The 18,055-nt window shown below is 36.9% G+C and overlaps 1 protein-coding gene across 7 annotated transcripts in view; it reads right to left on the reverse strand.

Annotated features, from left to right (window-relative positions):
* Positions 1-1,479: 1,479 nt before the first annotated feature.
* SCEL (sciellin) overlaps positions 1,480-18,055 on the reverse strand; it is a 121,790-nt gene continuing 105,214 nt past the window's right edge. For 4 of the 7 annotated variants that reach the window (XM_037799967.1, XM_037799966.1, XM_037799961.1 and 1 more), the window contains 4 exons: positions 9,088-9,162; positions 7,187-7,295; positions 5,067-5,169; positions 1,483-3,574 (listed from right to left, as the gene is read on the reverse strand). The gene's annotated coding sequence lies outside the window, so the exon portion shown is untranslated. Of the gene's footprint in view, positions 3,575-5,066; positions 5,170-7,186; positions 7,296-9,087; positions 9,163-18,055 lie in introns of all 7 variants that reach the window. The other 3 variants (XM_037799964.1, XM_037799962.1, XM_037799963.1) reach the window with 2 other exon arrangements.

An 18,055-nucleotide genomic window follows, 5' to 3' on the forward strand; every position in this document is an offset into this window, starting at 1 on the left:
GAAATTAGAAATCAATGTGAACAGTATCTGAATATTGCCTTGCATATAAATCATTGTATTCAAAAGAGGCAAAGACAGACCTAGGCAGAAAATGGTCTGATTTTGGCAGGTTCTAAGACATTTCCCTCTGGAATACTTCTCCCCAGGCTGGTTCCTTCTCATCATTCAGCTCTTACTTGAAATAACACCTCCTCACCTGACCACATGGTTTTTAAAACTACCCCTTGACCAAGTCACTGAGTTTTATTTTCCTTCATAGCTCTCAGAAATTTCTGCATTTGTTTGTTTTCTGTCTTGCAAACTGCTGCCCACTCCACGTCCACCATTAGAATGTAAGTTCCATGAGGGCAGGGACCTTGGCTGTTTGGGTCATCACTGTGTCTCCAATGCCTGAAATAAGGTCTAGAACATAGCAGATTCTCAATGAAGATTTTTCAATTACTGAATAATAGAACAAATTAATGAAGTAATGGTAGATTAAAAACCATGCATTTTTTTCTACAGAGCCCAGAACACTTGGTGAGAAGAATGTATCAAAGAGAATGCAGAGGCCATGAAGTTACAAGATTCTTTCCAAGATGGCATTTTACAAGGTAATGATGTTTAATTTCTTCTCTTATAGTAAAAGAACAGCATACCATTACTTAATTCATGCATCTGAAAATTCCAGTAATATCTCTCAGATGCTACACTCCTTAAATGGCAGGAGAAAGATTCAGCAAATAAGCTTCAGAATGGTACACAACTTTCATGTTACGACAAAGCCAACAAAGACAATTCTAAAGTTCATACAAAACTTTCAACAAACACTTAGGCCTCTAACAAAAGATCATTTAAGAGTGGTGTAAGCAGCAGGAATAGATTCATAGATCCATGACATGTTTGAGCTGGGATATACATTAGATGTATATTAGAGAGCCAATATTCTAAACCCCGCATTTTAAATAGGAGGGTAGATCCATGAAAGAAAGTGGCCTGCACAAGTTAATGCACGTCCATATGGGAATGCTAAGTCCTGTGGAACAGAAGAAACTCTAAAAGCAACTTTCTTACACTGTACCAAAATCACCAGTAAATTTAGTAGTACAAAGAGAAATCAACACCACTGTTAGTTTGCCTAGATGTAGACTGTCACTTCTTTTGATAGAGCTCTGAATTAAGCTGGTAAGAAAATTTCTACTGACTTACAATTTTCTGTCATTGTAAACAAATCAGAGAGTGAGTGGACTATGTCATCACTCCCATCTAATTATATGAGTGATTGCAGTCAGACAATTACATATGTACAGATTGCTTCTCGAATAAATTCTTACTTCTTGGCCTTATTAAAAGAAAGAATACTCTTTTAACAAATTCCATTTCTGAGATTATGTTTCTCTCATTTTGATTTTTAAGAAGGATATTGTCATGCTACAGCAATTAATTCTCTTTTAGAAACATCTCTTAATTAGTAACAGAATTCAGGACCCGGTCTCCCTTGATTTAGGCAATTGTGTCCAAGAAAAGCCTGCCAATCATAACATAATTAATTGGTTGCAAAAAAATTGAGATCTTCCAAATTGTTTTAGGGATATGTCATTCCTATGGCGTGAATAAAACCAGACATAATGAAGTGGTTTGGGTGAATCAGAAGCCTCTCCACTCCGTATTTTTTCCATTTTGACAACAGCTTTTGGTTTAATTTAATACATTTTTGTAGAAGAAAGCGTTCTTAAACAGCTATAGAAAAGTGAGAAATATGTTCCTTTTAGGTTCTTTTAATGAAGCATTAAAAAGTAGAATACTTCAAAAATGATATTCAAATGATTTTTAATTACTATAAAGGCATTGAGATGTTAATACAATTTATATAAAAAGGAGGGATACTATTCCATCCAACCTTTTCTCTAAGGAAATTATTTCTTTTGATCCACTCTGATAACATGTAATAAAAGAACAATAAAACATATGGCTCAATTACCACTGCATCTCATCAAGCATGAATTAATGAATATCAAACTATTATTAATTGTTTTTCTGGCTCCCTCTCCATAAGACAACAATTACACATTGTCGTATTTTGATAACCATTTTGTGTTTAAGGCTTTGTGGACCAGTCTCTAAAAGGGATAGATGCTTGAAATCATTATACAGAAGAATAATTCCTGGAGTTTATCACTATTTGGATAATAGATGGTCATTTTCAAATTTCCCTGTTTTATGTCAGTTTTTCACAACTGCCTTACAACTTTTTTTAGAATTCTCCCTCCCTTCCATGTTCCCTACTCCTCTCTTTGAGAGGCAGTTGCAAGATGTATATAGAATAGTTTAAAAGTTCAATTACTCAATAGTTCCTCACTTCTGATTATTGAATTTTTAATTCCTAAGAAAAATCTATTTAAAAATAAATCTATAGCTTGTGCACTTAAAAAATAAGTTAACCAGACTATAACAGAATATAATAAATCATGATCACTATAATTGATACAGTTAATGTTAGTAAGGATCTTTATAGACATTCCATAAAAAGATTGTATCATTTATAATTCATTTCATTTTTATAAGCTTTATGTAACCATAAAGTGCTTTATCATTTGAATATATTTAACATGCTAAAGAAAGTGCCTTTATAGTCCATAACTATTACTTCTCATTGACAATTGAGTACCCAGATTTTGAAACGCATGCAAAGAAAATTTAACAAATCATAATATGTAAACAATACACGTGATATGATTTTACCTAATACCCATCAATCTGTTTCTTTTTGTTTTTAAAACACATTCTACAATAATTATATCTGTCACAAGCTAAAGCATGTCTAAGGTTAAAAACCTTCAGATGTTCTATCTAGTTCAATACACTTAACATGTATAATACATGTTTCTATAGAACAAACTAAAACTTACTTTAGAATTGGAGAATTTGGATACAGAAAGGGACTTTAATATTCATTTTGTCCAAAGCCCCTCATATTACAGATAATGGCAAAGAGATTCAAAAAGTTCAAGTTCCTATCCAAGATTCATGCAACTCTATGTGTTAACATGCTTCTGCCAAAGTTTATCAGAAAATTTTTATTAACATTTCTTTTTCACATATGGGAAACATATCTTGCTTCCTTGGCAGTTTTTCAGTATGTTAATAATAGCTGTGAATCCAAATTCGTAAGGAAATAAATGTGAGAAAATGGGAAATTCGGTTATAATGGAAACTAGAACTGACAGCCTGTATACATAGCGAGTACGGACCTGGTAGGGATTGCCAACAATGGACCTGGTTAGAGTTGCCAACACTCTCTACCATCAGAGGCACTGTTGGCATTGTTGCTTTGACATTGGTAACTGGAACCATTTGAATTTTTCATCTCTAAATCTAGCCAGATACACGATCGTTCCCCATATATGTATGACTTTATTGAAGGTAATTCGATTACTTGTGCAGTATCAGAAGTGTTATTTTTATCAACTTCAGTGTAAAAGCTTTTAGAATTCTATAAGAATACATATTCTTAAATTTTTTAACTTTTAATTCCTTAATGAACAAATGCTTTTCATCTTGCTCTCCATGTGTCAGAATTATTGAATCCACTTTGCTGAAAAATTTAAAGAGAAAAACAGTTAGATATACAAATTGAGTAAAAAATGATGCCCCAAGTAAAATTTTTAAAAATATTCATCTATCTAGGGGACAGCAGTGGATTAAGCATACCACTCCTTCCTTCTATTCCTGCATTTATCACTAGGGTTTCGATCACACTACATATGTACCAGATGCCTGGTATGCATATTTATGAGGTGCCTGATAGTCATCTTAACAATTTATATGCCAGCATATACTTATATACCAGCATAGGCAGGTAGGAAGACTCAAAGACTTCTGAATCTGTTAGCAACCACACCCCAGAAGCCATATCAAGACTCCCGGAAGCCTGAAAGTTTTAGAGTTGCCACCATTCACATCAAGATCTTTGATATAATATTTGGATCTTGATAAAGCTACTGCAATTAGGAAGAAAACAGAATATGAGAACTAACTGGAGAAAGCAGAAAATAGAAGGCAAAGCATGAATATAATTAGGTTTGTTTTTGTAATTGATTCTACAGCCTGATGGAATGTGGGTTTCTGAATATATTTTTTAGAGCAGTTTTCCAGATGTAGCCTCACAGTACCTCATTAATATCACACAGTTGTCATTAAATTCTGTACTTTGGATCCCATGTAGGAATCCCACGTGTCTTTTTGCATTCATTGTACCAACAAGACATCAAGAGAAATGCCTTACATGTAGTGCTGTTGGCCAGCTCCTCAGTATCATTTTGGTTATGTTACTTTATCCACTTGCTATTGAACTTAAAAAGAGAATGCTGATACTGGCTTTTAAAAAATCAATCAAGTTTCATAGAATTTTATTTTGTTAATTTACTGTACACTGTGCCCAGCTTTTAAATCAGCTTTTAAAACTTGCTTAATTTACAGAAAGTGTTAGTTAAAAATATAGGTCCTTAATGTTTTCTAATTATTTATGATGTTATTTACGCTATAGATCCTGTTATTTATTCTAATTAAGAGTCCGAATGATAGTAATGTCAGCCTTGAACTGATAAAATACTTAGGTGCTATATTTAGCATCAAATTACATAGAATTAGCTGTACATTTTGCATTTGAAAAATAACATTAAAAGGAAGTTAGCATAATAACCAAACTAGACAAAAAGTATATTTAAATGCAAGTATTAAAGCTCATTAACAGAAATGGATTTCGATTGAGGGGGCATCAAACTGTGTAAACAACTACTTGAGCAGAGACAGTCTGTTTTGGGGGGAAAACAATGGAAAATTTTAAACAAAAATCCTCTAGTTGCTTAGATATATCTGTGTCTGGTCTGATATGCAAAGGCAATACAAACATTGACTGATTTTATACCATAAAACAAAATACTACCATAGTAGAACTATCTGCAGCTGAATTCTTAAACATAATTAATAAAATATCTCTACTTTATTGAAATACATCATTTTGAACAATACTAAATGCTCACTGATGTTAGCAAAAGTGATAGTGCCTTACAGAGCTTAACACTTACCCATAACTTTAGAGTAACAGGGTTCACAGTGTATTGTCTGTCTATAAATCCAAATACTGTCACCTGCTTGTAGGTTTTCTAAAGGCTGTTTGCATATTTCACACTAAAGAAAAATAAAACAATACACAAAGTTTGCATTATATAAGAAGTCTAAATCTTTAGAGTAATGGGGAAAGAAAGCCCTTTCAGTTCACTCAGTACCATCCTCCATAGCAACACTCAAATGGAGCTTCAAGAGAAACCATGGGAAAGTGATTACTTGTCTGTAATCCATGTGCCTAACTTTTCAAGTAATTCACAACATTTCTCTGCCATGGAAGTACATTTCAGTACATTCGTGAAAAACTCAAAGCTGCTTTTATTGTTCCGTTATGCAAGGAACAGCTCTGCGGTCCAGCTACAGTCTCACTGAGCAAAACAAACAACATACAGTTTGGGGAAGAGTTCGTTTTGGGTTGTGTTGGTTAGAGCAGCAGGAGAAGGTTGACATTTGCTTTAGAGGTGTGGCCACTGGAGTGAGTCCACTGCTGATTGGCTGAATTACAAAACATGAGACTGTCAGTGATTGGCTGGTTTTGGAGGCATATTCACTGAAGCAATAGTCCTTGACAAATTCAGTATGTTTAAACCAGTTCTAGTGGTTCCGTATTAGCATGGCTATACAACAAGCATTCTTTTCCTAGGAATGTGGGAACATTTTTAGTCCCAGCAGTTGATTTTATAATTCAATTAAACATGGAAATGAATCCTCCAAAACACAAGAAATGAAAATTATTCCTATTTACTGAGAGCAGTAATCAGGAGAATTTTCTTGTTTTAAAATGTTTTGTGCACAATCATTTTAAACAGAGAGCTATAGACTAACTTTTGTTTAACTGGGTAAATTCCAATAACTAAAAGAAAGTAATGTATTTTCCCATATTTAAATAGTTATTCAATCTTCAGATTATATTTTCATATTGAATGCTACATATATTTATATAGTCTGTATATTCTATATGTCTACATATCTCTATATAAATATAATTCTATATATATTTATATTTACATTGATTCTTATATGAAATTGAGGCATTGTATTTCTGACTGCTGTGTGTAACTGTTTAAAGCTAATTGACAAAGTATTACATATCTTGGCTAAATTAGATCATTGGACTCGATCATAGGTTGTCAAGTACTAGAAAGAACCCATAGATGTAGGCAACTGGTTCTCACACTGGCTGCACAGTAGAATGACCTAAGGAGCTTTAAAGACACCAATGTCCAGGAATTGTCTCTGAGATCCTCGATTTAATTGATCTGGAATGGGTCTCAGCATTCCATTTTTTTTCCTTATTGCCCCAGATGATGATAATGTGCAGCCAGGATTGAGATGTACTGATTCAGTCAACAACCTCATTTTACATATATGGAAACTACGGTCAAGGTAATTTAGGTGATGACCCAAGGTCACACAGCCACAGTTAGTGGCAGAGCCAGAACCAGACCTCAGATCTTCTGGCTCCCAGTTTGGTTTTTATTCTGTCACACCAAAAACTATGATGTTGACCATCCCAATGTTATTGGGAGAATTGAAAAAAAATGGTACATGAAAGCACAAACTATGAAGCGCTCTGGTAATGTAAGCTTTATTATTATTGTACTAAGCCACAAATAATTATAATTAAACATGTTCTCAAAAGCAGACTGACTTTCAGCTATTATTAAGCTCATTGGTACTAATTTCATGATGCAAAGATCTGCTAGTTTTCTTCTCAACAATTTCTTTTCCTTTGTGGATTTCATTATATATTTTATGTAATAAAGGATTTATTAAAATGTTGCAAAAACTTTCATCAAGAGAACAAGTGTTTATCTTTTTCACAGATTTAAATTTCTGGGATTAGAGTGAATAAATGTGTTAGTCATCAACTCTGAGCCTCAAGTCAGGATGGTAATTGCAAACCTTTGAGGTTCAGGCTACGGAACTCTGAGAAATACTGAAGCAGTACATCATTAACAAGGATGATAGTGGCTTCTGAAACCTTTAAGACCATCCCATGTATTTCATTAAATACTTATTTTTACTTCAGTCATTATGCAGTTTTTTATTTAGTTAAACAAAATAAACACTTCCTTACCTTAAAGCAAGTGGAATGGCAACAAATCTGTAATTCATCTAGAATCATTTTAGTTTCTGTGCCCAAGGGTTTTCGGCAGTAAGTACACATATCTCTTTCAATGACAGACCTATAGAGACACAAGCAATTAAAAAATAAATTTGCCATCATATAAAAGACAGATGTAATTCCACATAAAGTCTTGTGGAAATAAGTTACTTTTGAAATTACATAAAATCAAGGAAAGTTCAGGGTTTACTTATTCTAGTAGTATGATTGATTTTTCTAGTAACCTAGAAATAATGTCCAAGAGTTAACATGAAGGAAAGTCTCAAATCATTAATTTATCAGCAATCAAGAGTCATCTGGGGTAGCACAAAGATGTTCACAGTTTCCTAATTGAACTAGGTAGAGTACTCTTCTAAGCTAAAAGGGTTCTTATTTATTTTTTATTTTTAGAAGTGTTTTAAATTATTAATTTACACATATCATCTTACAGATTACATGGAAAATTATGCTGCAGACATATAAATTTTTAATTCTCAAAACATTCAATAGACGAAAAATGGACATCCATTCAAGACTGTGTTGGCAAATTCACAGATGATGGGTCTGTAATATGCTATACTCTAGGGTCTAGAGTCATCAAAACCTCCCTATAACAGCTCTCTTGTTTTCATAGTAAGATTTCAAATATTGGGTTACCATTCATGACAAAATGTGCATTCTAGATAAATTCAATGGTGCATAAAGAGTTTTGTTATTTATTTAGGGGAAAAGTGTCAAGAATAAATCTTTTATCAAGAATACTTTCATGAGTAATATTTTCCTTTCTTAAATTAATAAACATACCTGCCTAGGGAAAGCTCTGATATTGGCACTGCCCTTAATGAAATCACACTGTTAATCAAAGGTCTTTTCAAAGTTATATGTCAAAATGGTCTCTTTTTTTTATTATCTAGAGAATATTTATAGCTCTGCCTATTACTTGTGTAGGTGACTTTACTCCTCAAACAGGTGTGGCTTAAAGGCAAGACACTCAGCAGAGCATTGGTGACAGGCAAGATCTTGAAAAAGTGACAGAGGGAATATAATTGTGATGCCTGGTCTAGTTTTCCCTCAGAAAATGGAGTATCAGTTCATTCTTACAGAAAAATGTATTGTGCACTTATTAATGCCAAGCACTGCATTAGAAGCTGAGGCTACACATATAATACGCCCTTATCCTTGACAAGTCATATATCCAGCCCCTGCTATAGAGAAACACTATCAGTAGAAAATCAGAAACTTCCATTACGTCTGGTTTCCAGTGATCGGGATGAAATGCTAATTGTGTATTTTCATTCCTTCACTGGAAAACTGCAGGGCACACTCTAATGGACATCACCTATGTGAGCATTAAATGGATCGCCAATAGCAAAAGCCTGGAATGGGGCCAATTTACCAGCACTAAATCTATACTTATCTTGACCCCACTCCTGGGAGCTGAGGCCAGGGGTTGGGGGTAGGGGGCAAGAGTAGGTCATTGCAGCATTTACAAGCAGCTGTTCGTAAGGTGAGCTGGCTTTGGAAAACTGCAAGGAGGGAGGGCTGAGGCCACAATTTAGTGATGCAGTGAAGCCTAGATGCTAATCAAGTGGCTGTATTGGAGACTCCTGGGAATCACCAACAGCACAGGAGCTTGCCTGGGGGCAGCTGGAAAGCACAGAAAGTCTTTTGGAATAAAGTGCATCAAAAGCAAGAAGCAAAGCTAGCTGAGAAACAAACAAATTTCTGGATGCAGAGGTTGTTTGTGAGTTGTATTTTGCTCTGTTCACACACATGTATAATAATCGCCAATAGGAATGCTATCACCAAGTACAAAGGACAGCAAGAATATATAAATATACACTTTGATGTCCAAAATATATATACATACTCACCTATCAGAGGTCGAATAAACAGTTTGTATGTATTTTCCAGATCTAGTCTCCTGATATCCATCCTTTGGTGATTTACTAGAAATAAACAGAAGTGGACATTGAGAATTGAGCTATGTTTCCCAATATTGATGTACATACTTGCATCCACGTGAGGAAACACACACTTCCTCACATGGCTGTATTATTATTATTCATTGTGATGTCACATGCCACGGCAAAGTACTGGCACCTTTTTTTTTTTTTAATATGGAGAGATATTAAAACACAAGCTTTCTCCAGTTTGGCAAAGTAAATAGAGAAGAGGATAAGGAGTGTAGAAGCAAGTGTGAGCAGGAAAATACATCATTTTTCATGGAATTTATACTTGTACCTCGATTATTTACTAAAAGAAAACTGTATATACTCTAACATAGACATATGAAGCACATAAAACACAAGCCAGTGCAAGCACATTTCCACACACACCATTAACAGGGGGAAAGAGACTGGACTTTTAGAGAAAGCTACACAGATTTTTATCTTGAAAACATCCAAGGAAGAACAATGCAGAACGAAAACAAAAAAAAATAATTTTTTAAAAGTTGCCTTTTTTCCCATTTTAAAAATTATTCCAGTTGTAAACTGTCTATGTAGCAGACCCTGGCCCATTTTTCATACACTGTCCCCCTCCACCCACACTGACCACTTTCTGAAGCAGCTCCTTCCCTGACTAGGTTGCAAAAGTTTCCATTTCTCTCTTCTCTGATCTCTAAAATTCCCACCACACATCTCATAGATAAGTTCTTGTATATATAACGCATCCAGCCAGACCAGCCTTAGTCGGCTTTAACCGCCAAGATATGCACAATTAAAAAGATTAACCTAGCAGAAAACTTTGCCTAATTATAATGGCAAAAATCACACTCACAGAACTGTAACCCAGGTGCCTTGTTTTGCGAATGCTGTTTTAAAACTGCACCCTGTATCTGGACAATAACAAGTCAACTCATGACTGGCCCTGTTAGTATCCCTTTATCTTGTTTTGCAACCCTGAAGCTAAGTGCCCTTGCACATATCCCCCTGAAGTCGGATGCCCTTGCACATAGGACCTTATTGATTAATATGAGTCAGCCCAGAACTAAACACCCCAAATTCCTAAACTATCTTGCTGAACCAAGCCAGTTCTAATCAAGGTTAACACACCCAACATGCACAGTAGCCTAAGTATATAATCATTCTGTGCATACTCAGTAACTCTGACTTCAGCATCTCAAACCGCCTTGCTTATTACCCTAAGCCTGCCTGCCTTTGTTTGAATGCTGTAAAACACTGAAAGCTTCTCCAGTTCTGGGAGACAGGTTTGAGGAAACTATCCTTCTGTCTTCGCGAGGCTAGCCTTCACTAAATAAATTTTTTCTCTTCTCAAGATCCCGGTGTCCACTGATTGACTCTGTGCACATTGGGTGAGGCAAGGACTCACTTTTGAGCCATGACAGCTATTTCCTGGAGACAAATGAAATCTGCAATTCACTAACCAGCTGGCTGCTCATAATTGCTTCTCAAATACCCATGCTACCTAGGAGTATATGAGGACTAGAAGCAATATGTTCCCATTATTTCATATAAGTGAGTGATAAATATATAGCCCTCATTTGGGATTTTTTAAAGGGGAAATCTCTCTCTCCCTCCAAATTGCTGTCAGAAATGGAATCCACTTCATGAAAACCTAACCCCCACAATTTTAAATAAGAATTTGCATGTATTTATGCATGATGCATCAATCATTACCCTGTTTTACTGAAGAAAGAATCTGAGACTTCCTCAAGAGGTGAAATAAATTTGCCAAGGCCACATGATTAGTTAATCACAAGTAAGGACTCAAACACAATCTGATTCCAGGGCATGAGGTCTCCATTCTATATCGCACTGTCTGTGATCACATTTTTAGGGAAGTGAGGAATGTTTGCAGGGTATCACCATCCTTTTTAGATTATGGTACAGGAGGGCAACCAAGCCTTCCAGAGTTTCCTGGCCTACAGTTTATTAGCCCGATATGCAATAGTATTCTGTCTTATATCAATGGTTCTCATTGAATATGAATTAAAATCACCTGGATGGCTTGTGAAACCATAAATTGCTGGGTTCCACCTGCAGACTTTATGATTCCAAAGGTCTGGAATAGGGCCAAAGAATGTGCATGTCTAACAATTTCCCAGGTGATGCTGATGTGGATCCAGGGCCCACACTTTGAGAATTACTGTTCGTGATGGATTGAATTGTGTACCCTAGTTTGGACACATTCTTGGTCTTCATCCACATTCTGGACAGTGTGGCACTATTGTAAACAGGATCTCTTGAAGGTGTTACTTCAGTTAAGGTGTAGCCCAATTTTTAAGGTTGGACTTTAATCTGGATTACTGGAGTCCTCTATAAGCAGAATGAAATTCAGACAGATGGACAAAGTCATGGGAAGAGGCCAGAAGTCAACAGAACCCAGAGGAGAAAGGAGAAAACATCACCATGTGCATTGCCATGTGACAAAAAAAACCAAGGAACCCTACGGATCACCCAGCAGACAAGCCCCAGACTGCCTCAGTCTTCAGGGAGAAAGTATTGCCTTGCTCATACCTGATTTTGGACTTCTCTCTTTGCCTCAAAACTGTGAACCAATAAATCCTTGTTGTTTAAGCCAATCTACTGTCTTATATTTGTTTTAGCAGCTGGGAAACTAAGATACCGTTCTATGTGATTCAATGCAACATGGTCATGACATATTTGGGAGGTTCTGGAATCATTTTATTTTAAAACAAATAAACTATAAAAACTATTATAGGTGGAGGCGGGGCAAGATGGCAGATTGGTGAACTGTATGTTTTAGTTACTCCTCCAGGGAAGTAGGTAGAAAGCCAGGAACTGTGTGGACTGGACACCACAGAGCAATCTGACTTTGGGCATACTTCATACAATACTCATGAAAACGTGGAACTGCTGAGATCAGCGAAATCTGTAAGTTTTGGAGGCCAGGGGACCCGCACCCCTCCCTGCCAGGCTCAGTCCCGTGGGAGGAGGGGCTGTCAGCTCCGGGAAGGAGAAGGGAGAACTGCAGTGGCAGCCCTTATCGGAAACTCATTCTACTGATCCAAACTCCAACCATAGATAGACTGAGACCAGACACCAGAGAATCTGAGAGCAGCCAGCCCAGCAGAGAGGAGACAGGCATAGAAAAAAACAGCATGAAAAACTCCAAAATTAAAAGCGGAGGATTTTTGGAGTTCTGGTGAACATAGAAAGGGGAAGGGCAGAGCTCAGGCCCTGAAGCTCATATGCAAATCCCGAAGAAAAGCTGATCTCTTTGCCCTGCGGACCTTTCCTTAATGGCCCTAATTGCTTTGTCTCTTAGCATTTCCATAACGCATTAGATCTGTGAGGAGGGCCCTTTTTTTTTTTTTTTAATCCTTCTTTCTTTTTCTAAAACAATTACTCTAAGAAGCCCAATATAGAAAGCTTCAAAGACTTGCAATTTGGGCAGGTCAAGACAAGAGCAGAATTAAGAGAGCTCTGAGACAAAAGGCAATAATCCAGTGGCTGAGAAAATTCACTAAACACCACAACTTCCCAAGAAAAGGGGGGTGTCTGCTCACAGCCATCATCCTGGTGGACAAGAAACACTCCTGCCCATCGCCAGCCCCATAGCCCAGAGCTGCCCCAGACAACCCAGTGTGACAGAAGTGCTTCAAATAACAGGCACACACCACAAAACTGGGCGTGGACATTAGCCTTCCCTGCAACCTCAGCTGATTGTCCCAGAGTTGGGAAGGTGGAGCAGTGTGAATTAACAAAGCCCCATTCAGCCATCATTTCAGCAGACTGGGAGCCTCCCTACACAGCCCAGCAGCCCAGAACCGCCCTGGGGGGACGGTACTCACCTGTGACATAGCACAGTCATCCCTCAACAGAGGACCAGGGGGTGCATGGTCTGGAAGAGGGACCCACTCGCAAGTCTCAGGAGCCATACGCCAATACCAAGGACTTATGGGTCAGTGGCAGAGACAAACTGTGGCAGGACTGAACTGAAGGATTAGACTATTGCAGCAGCTTTAAAACTCCAGGAACACCAGGGAGATTTGATTGTTAGAGCCACCCCCCCTCCGTGACTGCCCAGACACACACCCCATATACAGGGCGGGCAACACCAACTACACACGCAAGCTTGGTACACCAATTGGACCCCACAAGACTCACTCCCCCACTCACCGCAAAGGCAAAGCAGGGGAGAACTGGCTTGTGGAGAACAGGTGGCTCGTGGACGCCACCTGCTGGTTAGTTAGAGAAAGTGTACTCCATGAAGCTATAGATCTGATAAATTAGAGATAAGGACTTCAATTGGTCTACAAATCCTAAAAGAACCCTAACAAGTTAAGCAAATGCCAAGAGGCCAAAAACAACAGAAAATTATAAAGCATATGAAAAAACCAGACGATATGGATAACCCAAGCCCAAGCACCCAAATCAAAAGATCAGAAGAGACACAGCACCTAGAGCAGCTACTCAAAGAACTAAAGATGAGCAATGAGACCATAGTACGGGATACAAAGGATATCAAGAAGACCTAGAAGAGCATAAAGAAGACACTGCAAGACTAAATAAAAAAAATAGATGATCTTATGGAAATTAAAGAAACTGTTGACCAAATTAAAAAGATTCTGGACACTCATAGTACAAGACTAGAGGAAGCCGAACAACAAATCAGTGACCTGGAAGATGACAGAATGGAAAATGAAAGCATAAAAGAAAGAATGGGGAAAAAAATTGAAAAAATTGAAACGGACCTCAGGGATATGATAGATAATATAAAACATCCGAATATAAGACTCATTGGTGTTCCAGAAGGGGAAGAAAAGGGTAAAGGTCTAGGAAGAGTATTCAAAGAAATTGTTGGGGAAAACTTCCCAAATCTTCTAAACAACATAAATACACAAATCATAAATGCTCAGCGAACTCCAAATAGAATAAATCCAAATAAACCCACTCCGAGACATATTCTGATCACACTGTCAAACACGGAAGAGAAGGAGCAAGTTCTGAAAGCAGCAAGAGAAAAGCAATTCACCACATACAAAGGAAATAGCATAAGAACAAGTAGTGACTACTCAGCAGCCACCACGGAGGCGAGAAGGCAGTGGCACGATATATTTAAAATTCTGAGTGAGAAAAATTTCCAACCAAGGATACTTTATCCAGCAAAGCTCTCCTTCAAATTTGAGGGAGAGCTTAAATTTTTCAGAGACAAACAAATGCTGAGAGAATTTGCTAACAAGAGACCTGCCCTAATGGAGATACTAAAGAGAGCTCTACAGACAGAGAAACAAAGAAAGGACAGAGAGACTTGGAGAAAGGTTCAGTACTAAAGAGATTCGGTATGGGTACAATAAAGGATATTAATAGAGAGAGGGGAAAAATATATATGACAAACATAAACCAAAGGAAGATGGCTGATTCAAGAAATAGCCTTCACGGTTATAACGTTGAATGTAAATGGATTAAACTCCCCAATTAAAAGATATAGATTCGCAGAATGGATTAAAGAAAATGAACCATCAATATGTTGCATACAAGAAACTCATCTTAGACACAGGGACACAAAGAAATTGAAAGTGAAAGGATGGAAAAAAATATTTCATGCAAGCTACAGCCAAAAGAAAGCAGGTGTAGCAATATTAATCTCAGATAAAATAGACTTTAAATGCAGGGATGTTGTGAGAGACAAAGAAGGCCACTACATACTAATATAAGGGGCAATTCAACAAGAAGAAATAGCAATCATAAATGTCTATGCACCCAATCAAGGTGCCACAAAATACATGAGAGAAACACTGGCAAAACTAAAGGAAGCAATTGATGTTTCCACAATAATTGTGGGAGACTTCAACACATCACTGTCTCCTATAGATAGATCAACCAGACAGAAGACCAATAAGGAAATTGAAAACCTAAACAATCTGATAAATGAATTAGATTTAACAGACATATACAGAACATTACATCCCAAATCACCAGGATACACATACTTTTCTAGTGCTCACGGAACTTTCTCCAGAATAGATCATATGCTGGGACATAAAACAAGCCTCAATAAATTTAAAAAGATTGAAATTATTCAAAGCACACTCTCTGACCACAATGGAATACAATTAGAAGTCAATAACCATCAGAGACTTAGAAAATTCACAAATACCTGGAGGTTAAACAACACACTCCTAAACAATCAGTGGGTTAAAGAAGAAATAGCAAGAGAAATTGCTAAATATATAGAGACAAATGAAAATGAGAACACAACACACCAAAACCTATGGGATGCAGCAAAAGCAGTGCTAAGGGGGAAATTTATAGCACTAAACGCATATATTAAAAAGGAAGAAAGAGCCAAAATCAAAGAACTAATGGATCAACTTAAGAAGCTAGAAAATGAACAGCAAACCAATCATAAACCAAGCAGAAGAAAAGAAATAACAAGGATTAAAGCAGAAATAAATGACATAGAGAACAAAAAAACAATAGAGAGGATAAATATCACCAAAAGTTGGTTCTTTGAGAAGATCAACAAGATTGACAAGCCCCTAGCTAGACTGACAAAATCAAAAAGAGAGAAGACCCATATAAACAAAATAATGAATGAAAAAGGTGACATAACTGCAGATCCTGAAGAAATTTAAAAAATTATAAGAGGATACTATGAACAACTGTATGGCAACAAACTGGATAATGTAGAGGAAATGGACAATTTCCTGGAAACATATGAACAGCTTAGACTGACCAGAGAAGAAATAGAAGACCTCAGTCAACCCATCACAAGCAAAGAGATCCAATCAGTCATCAAAAATCTTCCCAAAAATAAATGCCCAGGGCCAGATGGCTTCACAGGGGAATTCTACCAAACTTTCCAGAAAGAACTGATACCAATCTTACTCAAACTCATTCAAAACACTGAAGAACATGGAACACTACCTAACTCATTTTATGAAGCTAACATCAATCTAATACCAAACCAGGCAAAGATGCTACAAAAAAGGAAAACTTTAGGCCAATCTCCCTAATGAATACAGATGCAAAAATTCTCAACAAAATACTTGCAAATCGAATCCAAAGACACATTAAAAAAATCATACACCATGACCAAGTGGGGTTCATTCCAGGCATGCAAGGATGGTTCAACATAAGAAAATTAATCAATGTATTACAACACATTAAAAATTCGAAAGGGAAAAATCAAATGATCATCTCAATAGATGCTGAAAAAGCATTTGACAAAATCCAACATCCATTTTTGATAAAAACACTTCAAAAGGTAGGAATTGAAGGAAATTATCTCAATATGATAAAGAGCATATATGAAAAACCCACAGCCAGCATAGTACTCAATGGTGAAAGACTGAAAGCCTCCCCTCTAAGATCAGGAACAAGACAAGGATGCCCGTTGTCACCACTGTTATTCAACATTGTGCTGGAAGTGCTAGCCAGGGCAATCCAGCAAGACGAAGAAATAAAAGGCATCCAAATTGGAAAAGAAGAAGTAAAACTGTCATTGTTTGCAGATGATATGATCTTATATCTGGAAAACCCTGAGAAATCAACGATACAGCTACTAGAGCTAATAAACAAATTTAGCAAAGTAGCGGGATACAAGATTAATGCACATAAGTCAGTAATGTTTCTATACGCTAGAAATGAACAAACTGAAGAGACACTCAAGAAAAAGATACCATTTTCAACAGCAACTAAAAAAATCAAGTACCTAGGAATAAACTTAACCAAAGATGTAAAAGACCTATACAAAGAAAACTACATAACTCTACTAAAAGAAATAGAAGGGGACCTTAAAAGATGGAAAAATATTCCATGTTCATGGATAGGAAGGCTAAATGTCATTAAGATGTCAATTCTACCCAAACTCATCTACAGATTCAATGCAATCCCAATCAAAATTCCAACAACCTACTTTGCAGACTTGGAAAAGCTAGTTATCAAATTTATTTGGAAAGGGAAGATGCCTCGAATTGCTAAAGACACTCTAAAAAAGAAAAACGAAGTGGGAGGACTTACACTCCCTGACTTTGAAGCTTATTATAAAGCCACAGTTGTCAAAACAGCGTGGTACTGGCACAAAGATATACATATAGATCAATGGAATCAAATTGAGAATTCGGAGATAGACCCCCAGATCTATGGCCAACTGATCTTTGATAAGGCCCCCAAAGTCACTGAACTGAGTCATAATGGTCTATTCAACAAATCGGGCTGGGAGAGTTGGATATCCATATCCAAAAGAATGAAAGAGGACCCCTACCTCACCCCCTATACAAAAATTAACTCAAAATGGACCAAAGATCTCAATGTAAAAGAAAGTACCATAAAACTCCTAGAAGATAATGTAGGAAAACAACTTCAAGACCTTGTATTAGGCGGCCACTTCCTAGACTTTACACCCAAAGCACAAGCAACAAAAGAGAAAATAGATAAATGGGAACTCCTCAAGCTTAGAAGTTTCTGCACCTCAAAGGAATTTCTCAAAAAGGTAAAGAGGCAGCCAACTCAATGGGAAAAAATTTTTGGAAACCATGTATCTGACAAAAGACTGATTTATCTTGCATATATAAAGAAATCCTACAACTCAATGACAATAGTACAGACAGCCCAATTATAAAATGGGCAAAGATATGAAAAGACAGTTCTCTGAAGAGGAAATACAAATGGCCAAGAAACACATGAAAAATTGTTCAGCTTCACTAGCTATTAGAGAGATGCAAATTAAGACCACAATGAGATACCATCTAACACCGGTTAGAATGGCTGCCATTAAACAAACAGGAAACTACAAATGCTGGAGGGGATGTGGAGAAATTGGAACTCTTATTCATTGTTGGTGGGACTGTATAATGGTTCAGCCACTCTGGAAGTCAGTCTGGCAGTTCGTTAGTAAACTGGGTATAGA

Source organism: Choloepus didactylus, chromosome 12, assembly GCF_015220235.1.
Source record: "Choloepus didactylus isolate mChoDid1 chromosome 12, mChoDid1.pri, whole genome shotgun sequence".
Lineage (NCBI taxonomy): Eukaryota > Metazoa > Chordata > Mammalia > Pilosa > Megalonychidae > Choloepus > Choloepus didactylus.